At 38.5% G+C, this 11,710-nt stretch overlaps 1 long non-coding RNA gene across 1 annotated transcript; it reads right to left on the reverse strand.

Moving 5' to 3' along the window:
• Positions 1 to 8,034: 8,034 nt before the first annotated feature.
• LOC146716886 (uncharacterized) lies at positions 8,035 to 11,384 on the reverse strand. Its single transcript, XR_014915786.1, has 3 exons — positions 11,204 to 11,384; positions 8,279 to 8,457; positions 8,035 to 8,200 (listed from the first exon to the last, which is right to left on the reverse strand). It is a non-coding gene; the product is annotated as an uncharacterized LOC146716886 (long non-coding RNA).
• Between the last annotated feature and the right edge of the window lie 326 nt (positions 11,385 to 11,710).

Below are 11,710 nucleotides of genomic sequence, written 5' to 3' on the forward strand. Positions count from 1 at the left end.
TTTCAGAATAACTGCTTAAAGTGAGCGCCACACACTACGGCAATCTGTGGGTTGCATGGCTGGACAGTTTGTTTTAGTATAATGCCTTTAGTGTACCAATACTATTATTGCATCTATATATGTACAGTTCTGTGTCAAAACTCCTCATTTCTTTTTCTTTTTATTCCAAAGAGAAAAACTTTATTCTAATTTTTGAAAGTGATCTTAAACAATAGCTGTCCAGGCTTTCTGAGGCTCTTTTAAACCTTTTCTTTAGACATTTTTTGCTTTTTTTGGCTCATTTTCAGTTCATTCCTTAGGGCTGACCATTTTCAGAGAAATGTTGTCTGTATATGTTAATCCATGAACCCGTGTTCTGTATATATAAGAGCAAAGAACAGCTTTTAAGTTATGTCTTAACAAATCAATGAATTAATAAATAAATACAATTACCAAGAAAACCCAGTAAAATATATGTTTTCTAAAGAGCTATTAGCTGAAAGCTTAACATATATGGACATGGAGTCCTTAAAAAGATTTTGAGGACAAAACCTGCCAGTGGTCTGCTTTCACTGCTCTGAGTTTCTTTACTAGAGCACTTCTATGGAAACACAGCTAACATTAACAAGGACACCAGCTTCAATTAGGTTTCTTCATGGAAGTTTCCTCTTGTTAACCATCTTAGCCAACATATGTGATGTAGAGAAGAACAGCTCTGATCATGTTTGCTCTAACAAATCAGGCAATTTGAGCAGGTGCAGGCTGAGCAACACTTTCAGATTAAAATCTATAAGAATGTAAAATGTCCAACCAGCCTTTAATCCCCCTGTAGATATAGACAGTTCACCATGTCACTCACCGTTCAAGCTTTTTAATTCAGATGATCTGCATTTATGTTTTTTTGTGAATTTTTGCATTATAAAGATGGTTTAAGTTGCAGTTTTACAGTTAGACTCAAATTGAGTTGTCCTTATCTGGGTCTCAGTCATTGTGGCACTTGGTGTTTTATTTTGACAGTCTCTTGATCGGTGTCTGTTCAGTTTTGCTTCCCCCTTGCTATGTCTACTCGTTCAACAGTGGCGTGTCTAGAAAATTTTTGTTGGGGGGGCCAGGTAGGGGCACAGATTTGGAGAAGGGTGGCAGATTTAATTGGCAGATAATGTTTTAAAAAAAAATTCTACCAACCCTTAACCATAATTCAATAATCCTATAAACCTAATAACCAAATGCACTTTTAACTCTTATTAGAATGAGATTTTAACCACTACGGTGCAAAGTTTTTAGATACTGCGTTGATAAAGTACAAGAGATACAATCAGTGCTTTGTCAGTGTTTACTCAGCAGTCAAGGACAACAATATTTGCATAGTATTTTTACTGACATATAGTGCACATATGTTTTGGGCAAAAACATTTTTGAAAATTAAAATACGAACATTTGTAACAAACAATTGACAAATTAGCCAATGCCAATGCAAAACTTTATCTGCCTGTTAAAAAAAGAAGATAATCTTCTCACAAACTGGTGTTTGATTTTGAAACAGGAAAAAAGTGGGGAAACAACTGAAAAGACTAACATTTGAATGAAACCTGAAAGCAAGTAAATACTTTCTATGCTGCCTTATGGTAAACTTTGGTAATATTGATAAAGAACAACACTGGCTGATGATAAAATACAGTCAGCTGGCATGGTGACACTGCCAGTATTAACCTGCAGGGCTGGACTGGGACAAAAAAATTGGGCATTTTTACTACAGACCGACCCACCAGGTAGTAAAGCCATAAAGACTTTGACTGAAAACAAACCCTGTTGTGACAGTGATGTACAGTCTTGTTGGTATATGTATGATTTCTATACATTTTACGTCAGATAAAAACTTTGGTTGTAAGATTTAGATAATTATTTAATAAAAACTAGGTATTTTAAATGAGAATAAGAAAGAAAAGTATTTCTTTGTGCCCACCTTTCCCTGTTAATGCCCTACCTGGCCCCCTGGCAAAACTTTGCTAGACCCGCCCCTGCACAGTTACCAGCTGTCTGCTACATAAAAAAGGATCCTGGTGTTATTTGTCTCTCAGAAACAGTTCATAACTTCCCTTCAACTCATTCATGTCACCTAAAAGGTAAACCTGTTTCTCCATCACCTGTTCAGCTCTGATGGTTCAGTAAGGACATCTCCTGGTTTCATCTTCATGTTTCCCTCTCACCACATATCTAAACAGACATCATGACCAGCAGCTTTACAGCTGTGGCTCCAGCAAACATCAGCTGATACTAGAAATTAATATTAAATACATTCTAACAACAGCTGATCAAGCTTAAACGTGCTGCTGTTGTTTAGCGCAACATCTGCTGGTTTCCTCTTTCTGGCGCAAAGTGGGCGATAAACAAGAGAGAAAAGCCGATCAGCTGATCATTGATCAGTTTCATGATTGAAGTAGCAACAGGAGAGGGAGGGGGAGAGAATGAGAGAAGAGGCAGCTGTGCAGCATAAAGACAGAATAAATCCAGCTTTGTGTCTTTTTTCCATTCTAGCTAAAGTTCGGGACAAACTGCGTCTCTTCTCAGCTCAATACGAAACGTGTAATATTTTCTCTGAATGAGGGACCATTCCATTTTTTTAAGGAGCCGTTGGCAACTCTACTAACCTTATGAATAAAATAAAGTTCACTATCAGTAACATCATAGCACCCACCCAGCTGTATAAAAACTCCGTCAAACTGGCTAGAACGCAGTATGAGTTATTGCAACTGACAGTAAAAAGTCAGCAACATGAAAATAAACTCCACCTAAACTTGGTTTATATCTGACTGCAGGTCATAACTTCTTACCTGAAGTTCAGTTCACCTGACACTCGGACTGGTGGCTGCTTCGGGTCTCTCCTCCTGCCTCCCCTTCCCTCATCCACCTGTTGCCTCTGTGGAAGCCCCGTCATAGCCACCACCAAACAACGGAGTTATTTCTACACATCGACCTGCATCTGGCCAATCCACCACCTCTCATTGTTCATGCCATTACAAAAAAAATAAAAAATAAGTCACTGGGGATATGCCCGGTATGCCCGATGGCCAGTCCAGCTATGTTAACCTGCAACCAAATCTGCAGCTCCATACAGCATAACTCTTATGTTAGCTGCCCTCTGTAGCATACTGTCTGAAATATTCGACGGCTGCAATAATTCTTTAAGTGTTATTTTTTTCCTTGGTATTCTAATTTCACCGAAGTTTACTAAACTCAACAAACTTGATATTACTTACCGGGACATTTATTCTGTCCTCATTTTCTTTCACCGAAAAATTGTTTCCTGCAGTGCCATCTTTCGCGCTTGGCTCTCCTACCTTTGCTAACGTGATGCGCATAGCGCAGAAGCGATGCTGCATTCACTTACACTCGGATATCTGAGCGTCACCGTGAAAACATAATCGGACATTTGATATTTGATTGAATTTTATTGTTTTGCCTTTGGGGTGGCACCTGGGGTGGCCAGTCTGGTTTGGGGGGTGGCCTGTGCCCCCCCAGGCCACCCCGCTGGACACGCCATTGTCGTTCAAGCTGTGTTTCCATGTGTTTCCACTTCTTCCTCATACCTTTTCGGTGCCTCTGCAAATCCCTTAAAATCCTTCCTGGGGTCTCCATGTTTCCTCGTGTTCCAAGGCATTCCAGTCCCCCAGGTTTTCTGATTATTTCCATTTTATTTTCCCCAGTCGAAAAAAAAAGAAAAAAAAGAACAGCAACAGGACAAGCCTGTGCTTTATAGAATACGATATTAAACTAAACAAAGTACTTCAAATGAGCTCCATTTTAATCATATGCAGCAGAAATATTAATTACTTTAACACTGATGAAAGATATTTTTCTGCAGAATAATCATTTTAGCTTTTGATACAGGTTAATGTGTACTGACGTGTTTTATTGCTGTTTTTCATAAAGGAAAAGTTTGAAAAATTCTTCTACCACTTATTATTAGCTGAAAATGACAAGTAATATTTGGTAATATAGTAGATATTTAACCAAAAGTAAAATGTTTTTCAGGAAGGAGTGCAGAAAGGTGAAGATATCCATGAAGAGTGCAGACAGGCTGCACAAATGCTATGTTTTAATCTAATCAAAATGATCTTATTGGAGGAAGATGTTTTTGTTTTTGTGTGTATTATTATTTATTAATTTATTAATTTATTTATTTGGGAGGGGGGGTCTCTGCTTGCCTATCATCAGTAATAGAAACTGATAAATGATCATATTTACTTATTTGCATAATTTCAGACTTAATAATTGTATATTTATATCTTTATATTTCAAAGTTAATAAGAATGCATTTATTACTACTCACTGAGTACTGTGTGTGTTTTTGCAGTGTAATGAAACTGAGGTTCTCATACAAAACTGTTTTTGTGTGTTTATTTTGCTCATTATACTTGTAGTGTCTAATTTGTGAACACGTGCAAAGGTCATGTCACATCGTGTAGCACGTTTGGGTGTTTTACCTGAAATAGTTGCAAGTTTTTTTAATGATGATTTTTTTTATTTTTATGATTTCAAGGATGAAATCTGGATTTTTAATGTAAAAGTGAAACATTTTGTGAAAACAGAAAGCAAAACAAAATGGTTTAAAGGGCAAAAATTGTTTCTCAGGATAATAAAGTGCAAAGTGCTGTGACAGGGCAGGGCTAAAAACATAAAAACAAAATTGTCAGTATGAGAAACCGGTGTTTTTCTGCTACAAGGATGTATTGCATTTTAAAGTAGGTAAGAAAGATTTTCTGTATTGGTCCTTACTAATCAGACAGCACTCCATGGCTTGTCCAGTAAGTGGTGCAGATGGTAGTTAGGATTGGCCATAATGGAAAACAATTTGGATGGTCAAAAAGTTGTTCTTCCTGATCAGTTAATTCACTCTTATGCATATCTTGAAAGATCTCAATGTCACCAGCAAATGTAGCCTCTTCTTCCCCTTATATTATATTATATACAGCCTTTCTGTTGGTCTTCTAGTTTAGCCTGTACTCCTCCATCACCTCACTTAAGCATCGCTTCCCAGGGTAGACCAGGGTTGGCCATGTAGCTGTGAAATTAGTCAGGATCTGTCTTTTCTTGTTCACATTCAGAAGCAGATTATTTCTGCTTGACCACTCCACAAAATCATTTGCTAGTGTTCTTTAATCCTCCTGCCCATCACTTATACACTCAACCACTGAACATAGTATTTCTGAAAGTGGAATGACCTGGAGTTGTACTGAAAGCTTGAGGTAAAGAGGAATAGATTCAGCCCGGTCCCTTGAGGACTTGCTGTACTGTTGTACCTTTTGTGCAAATAGAAGATAAATTAGGGGTTTGGCTATGGTCAGAGTGGTTGCCAAGCTTTCCAGCTTGCCAAATAAAACATAAAAAAGTAAGGAAAATGTATTTATATAGTGCTTTTGAAGACAAGAATCCAGTCATAATTTGCTTTACACAGGTATCAATAAAAACAGTTCATGCAAGGACAAAAATGAACAAACACAAACCAGTAAAACAACACAGAAAACAAAACACTACCTAATGCCTATCTGAACAGATGAGTTTTAAGTTGTTTTTTAAAGAATACTTTGTTTTGGAGCTAAGGATTTGAATGAACAATCCCTTGTAGATTTCAGATGGGTATGTAGAATCAAAAGAAGACCCCTGTCAGCAGAACTGAGAACCAAATGTTGTCAATTAATTGTGTATTTAACTAGTTTTGCATATAATGTAGCAAATGCGTGTAATTTAATTAATGTTAAATTTAATTTGCTACAACATGGTCTGTATCCCTTAATATAACCATCACTTAAAACATTCACACAAACACACTGTTAAAGGTCAAACTTCTGCAAAATTATTGTACGATTGGAGAGTGACTATATTGATCCATCACAAAATGAGAGAAAACAGGCGGAGGGAATTTATGTGTGTTGGGTTAAATTTGCATTTAAACGAAATGTAATCGCATGTTTGGAGAGACAGTAGTGATTCTCTCATCAATGTGTATGTGGAAGACCCTGTTCTGAGTGTGTGTAGAAAACACGGTGGGGAGCAGAGGTGATCGTATTGGGTATTGGCAATCTCGCAGGGTGACGATAAGATGATTGGACTATGGAGAAAATCGCCCAACTCCACATGAACATTCTATTTCTCATCAAGCCCTACACTGGATAGTTTGTCCTTTGATTCAGCACTTTGAGCCCTCGCCTTCTTTTGCTCTCAAACATTAATGCTGAGCATGTATGTGACTATAATTAAAGTCTATGAAGGTCACAGACATTGAGAATGGGTTTCAGACTGTCTCTGTGTAAAGTGGTCTGTGACTTGCGAGGTTGCACATCCGACACAAAGTGAGAGAACGTGCCAGATGTGTCACAGTAAGTAGAAACATTTGGTTACCAACACGTTGTTTAACAGACAGCTGTTTGACTTCACTAAAGTTCAAGGTTTCGTTTTTATACAATACTACCTTAATGTCAAGCTGTATTGTCTCTTTTAGTTTAAGTTTATATATTTATGTTCCATCATCCTCTGATCCTCATTTTGATTGACAGATGTGTCAGCACAGGCTTCTGCCATCTGCTCGTCTCACCTCTACTAATTCAAGTCACTAACTTTAGAGAATTTTTTCATTAGAAATAGTAATATTTAACTACTTTTTTTTTTTTTAAATCAAAAAGCCAAAATTTTTTTACGTTAATTTACCTATTTGGTCTGTCAATCCTGCTTCAAAAGCTGCCTCGTTGTCGCTCTATCTACTCAGTTCAGTGCTTGCAGATGGTTTTTACTTAACCACAAGCTTTGGTCAAGTGAACTGACAACACTCCAAAACACAGATCAGAAGATGCTTTGGATTTTCTTCTCTCACTCCCTTGCTTTTCAGCTTGTCATGTTTGATATTGTAGGTGAGATACTGTACAAGATAAAAGCTAGATGTTGGTTGTTTATAGCGTTTGGTAGCTTTGCAATACATAGGGTAACAGTATGTGTCATATTGTCATCTTCATATTCATATTTCACTTCCCCTTCTCATTTTTGCGTGTCCATTTGTGTGTGTGCATGCTTGTGTGTGTGCCTTCTGTTGCACTTTCTGTATCTGTTTCAGCTATAGACAATATATTTTTTTATTTGGGGGGGGGGGGGGGGAATTACCAGGAAATACTAGCAAATACTTTATATGGATGAAAGAGTTGGTAATAAGTTATCAGCTAACATTAGCTAGCTTGCTTAATAAGCTGGGTAATTGACTAAAAAGACACTACAGTAGTCTGTTGTTCTAATATTAAATGCAAGTGATCCAAAAAGCACCAATGGTACACACAGTGAAAAGGTCCAGTTCAATGACTTGGAAGTAGTGGATGAGGTCTAGCAGATGCCAGCTCCAGCTGGCTTGTGTGGGGACACCTGTTAATCAATGTTGCCACACACCTAACTCCCCCGCTTAACCAGATGGATGAGTTATAATAAATAAATTCCACCCTCTCAGAGTTCTGATGAGGGAGAAAATGTTCACAGATGTTAAAACAGTTTTTGTGCCTATACTGAAATATACTTTTTAACCCTGTAAAGTCAGACATATGAACATGGGAGTCTATCCGGTCCTTAAGTGATGACGTGACGAATCCTACTTCCGGGCCTAAAGTAGTCTGCGTTTAATATGGCTTTTGTGTTGTTAACATGTTTAATATTTTCTTCTGTTTAATCTCAAAAAGCTCCTAAAACAGTCAGTGATCACTGTTGACCTCCCTCGGCTTTTATTACCGCTAATCATTTATTTAAGCTCAGTTTTTAAAACCTTTAGGATGTAACTACAGCCCAGCCCATGCAGCAGTATATGAATACTTTTTTGTGCATGTTTGTGTGCGTTTGTGTGACCTCCTGCCCACAAAAGGGTCATAAAAGCAGGAAGTTTACTAAACAAGAAAACAGAACCTTCATATAGGATGTGCCTATAATAAAACACAGGCTGGGGATGTCATGGGCTGCAATGGCAGACCGTGGAGTTGCAGTGAAAGTAGGGCCCAAACGCGAGACTCTTAGTGAAGGACAGTGGATTTATTGACAGGGGGTGGAAAACAACTATATACAAAATCCCGGCACTGTGGTCCCATGGCGATTCTCCCTGAATCCCACACAGTGCAGATGTTCGTGAAAGGTGAAACAGTGGCGACTCCAAAAACTCCCACATGGTGACTTCCAAAACACACGCCGCTCCAGATTCCTGGTAACACAAACACATACAAGTTAGCAGGGACTCTACGTTCTCAAAGGTTTATACCAAGTCCACAGCTGTACTGACGAGTTCTGACTCAAGGATCCCGCGTCGGCCTCAGCTCAGCTACAGTCTTAAATGCCGCTCCCTTGACGAGCGTAATCTGCTGCAGCTGGCAGAGGACGACGAGCGGCAGGTGTGGTTGTTTCTAGAGCAGAAACACTTCCGGATTCGCAGTCTCCTCAGCACACCAAAACCTCCGGAAGCTCACATGGAGAAACATGGAGAAGGAGAGAAAACCAAAACACCACACGGAAAATATAAACGTACACTAAAATACATGAGACCCAGGCCATGACAGGGGAGGTCAACAGAAACAGAAGAATGTCTTTGATCATACAGTTTCAACTAAGACTTACAAATTTAAGTAACACAATGACAACATTTAACAATTTGACCCCAACAGGCATTAATTTCAATACTCAGCGGGACACAAATAATGTTTTTGAAGACTTTTCCCAAAAGTTACACTTCTGCCATCATCTTTGCTGTTGTAAAAATTCTCTCATAAATTGAAATTCTGAAATTAAAAGTGCATCTTTCTTTTACTCTGTTGCTATTCATCCAGCCTAGCAGAGACCATGGATACCATAATCTGCCACAGTCCGTCACTTTACCACAATACTGCAAACTACTCATTTAAGACTGCACTTAGTATCCAATATTATTATTTTTTGGCCTTTTTCTGGCTTTTATTCAATAGTTACAGTTAAGAGTAACAGAAAAGCAGAGGGAGAGAGAGAGAGAGAGGGGAAGACATGCAGGCAAAGGAACCCGGGCCGTCCACTCTCAGCCAAACGGCATGTGGTCGCCTGCTCACCCCAGTGAACTAAACTGGCGCCCTTATAAACTTTTTAATAACATGGAATTGGTAAATATTTCAGAACATAAGCTATTTAGATAACCTAAACAATGCATCATGTATCTGATTAAACAATATAAAATTAATCAGGACATTACATGTAAGCGTTGAATTTCCAAATTATATAGGGTCACTTGTCAAGCGGTCCTTAACTTTGAGAATAATCTCTCATCTAATGTTCCTGCCTTCTCTTTCTTACATCTTCTGCATTTGAAAGTAAAATGATCGCACATCAACACGTTTTCTTTCTTGGTTATTTAGCCAGTGTGCATTTAGTTAGCAGACATACTGTGTGCCAGAATGCTCTGAAACAGTTTGTCATATTTGTTGAGTTGTTTGAAACATTGAATTGGGAATTACTTGCCAGTTCAAACAGTTACTCCTTTTTATGCTGGCTCTTCTTCTGTAGTGCTAGCTAGATGCAGAAGTAAGCAAACACAAACTTACTGGCATCTAAACCATGAATGTATGATAGGAAGGGGATGGAAAAAAGGATCTGTACAATTAGGATTTTAAGTGTCTCTGGCATCAGCTAAAAAGATCACCAGACTGCAGCACATGAAAGCTAAGCTTGATTGAAAATATTTAGCAGAATATCTTAACTGCTATTTTTGGCTGGATTTTTAGAAATGTATTTTATGTATCCAGGGCATCCAGTTCTCTGGGTCTTGTGTCTAGTACCTTTAGTGTATAAATTGTGCATTTCCTTATGTCACATGACTAAATTCCTCTGTAATTTCTGAGTTTCTACATTCTTTTATGGGGGTGAATCGCAAGAATGTTGGTTGGAACGTAAAAGGAATTTAAAAATCAGGGAATAGAGGCCAAATTTCTCAAAGTAGTTCAAAATGACTTTAACAGTTAATTTACTTTTTTTGACACAATATTGCAAAATAGCTGGGGGAAAAAAACTGTCCAAAAACTGCCTCTTTGTTACACATGTGACATTGAGGAGCTTAGCATCTTAACTGTGAAAATTTCTGAAATGGCAAAATTGATGGGCACTTACGCCATCTTCGAGTTGTCTTCTTCCTCTAATTATTACATTATTCTTTCCTGCTTTTAGTGGTCTAAAGTGTTACAAAGTATTTCAGCCCAGTTGGAAAAACTTTTAACTGTGTGCAATCTCCTTCTACCAGGGTGTCACTTTTAATGCATGACTGACTGCTCATTAAATACCTAGCTTGCCTTAAGAAAATAGACAATTGCCAGGATCTCTGTGGTTCTGTGGTGCTTGACGATGAAAGAAGTAGGTATTTCCTGTTGTTAAATATTTTTTTTGACAATATACGAGATCATGTTGATCCATGTGATGAAGAAATACAGTTTTTACAAATTATTTAACAACAGATGACCCCCCACCCCCCACCCACCCACCCCCCACGAATTGTAAAGTGGCAGTAACAATATATTTAAATTAAATTAAGTTACCAGTATATTCTGACCAGGCAATAAATATAACATATGCTGGGGCTCTTAATATGTCTCTGACCTTAGTTTGATGCTGTAATATCTCATTTGTGTCTCCAGACAAGAGAGACACAAATGCATAGGGTCAAAGAGAAACATGACAAAGTTGTCAGAAAACTGTTGATTGCAAATGTGAAAATAACACTTAAGAGTAAGGGTTCTTTTTCAATCTGTCAGCATTTTTAATGTCTGAAAAATGACATTTTAAAAGTGAAGAGAAGGGAGAAATACCCTTCAACTATGTTACGAGTGTTGAAGTTGCATAGTTTGCTCACCAGTGGTGACTCCAACTTCCCTGCTGGGAACATAAGTGGCTTTGTGTCTCAAGGGGAATAACCAGATGACCTCAGCAGAGTCGGTTAGTGCACATACAAATAATAATTACTCTGTGATGATTTGGTTCAGGCCGGAACCAATGACCTGACTTGTAGCTACATTCTCAGTTAAATACATTTTATTGAAGAATGTGGAATAGTTGGAAAATAAGGGACTGGGAATAAAGAAAGGCCTCAATGCAAGGGGAATCACAGAAGCGCTGCCAGAGAAGAGAGTGGAAGTTAGCCAAGCTTCCAACAGGTAGGTAGTGTAGCAGTGAGTTATAGATAAATCTTTTGTCTTACTTGTTATGGCAGGCAGGCAGAGTGTGAAGGGAGTACAGAGTCAGCAGGAATGTTCCAGACAGTTGGCAGGTGGATAGGTAAGCTGGAGCTGTTGCTGCAACAGTGGTGCAGAGGGTAGCTGATTTACAGAAGCGGTCCACAGAGTGCTGGTAAGTAATCTTCCAAACAGACGAGCTCCTAGCATGGCTTCAAGGGTAAATAGCTGCAAGGGACACAGAGATTGCACGTTACCAAGCGAAAACTTCCAAAACAGATACAAGAAAAAGGCAGTCTGATTGTCACCATGATGACGGGGACAGTCTGCCAGAGAACTATGGCATCACCTGTCCTTGATATACTAGCTTGCCTTATGACACGTTTGTAAACAGGTGTGAGGGGAGAGACTCACACCAGGAAACACCATCCCTGGGTGGAGACCACACATAGTCACCTCAGTAACTCCACCTGAGAATTGATTAATAGGGTAACAAAAAGAAAGAAGGAAAAAACAAAACTAAAATCATCCTA

This window comes from Copadichromis virginalis, linkage group LG2 (assembly GCF_057382275.1).
Source record: "Copadichromis virginalis isolate Kocher_CV1m ecotype Utaka linkage group LG2, C_Virginalis_male_GT1.1, whole genome shotgun sequence".
In the NCBI taxonomy this organism is placed as follows: Eukaryota; Metazoa; Chordata; class Actinopteri; order Cichliformes; family Cichlidae; genus Copadichromis; species Copadichromis virginalis.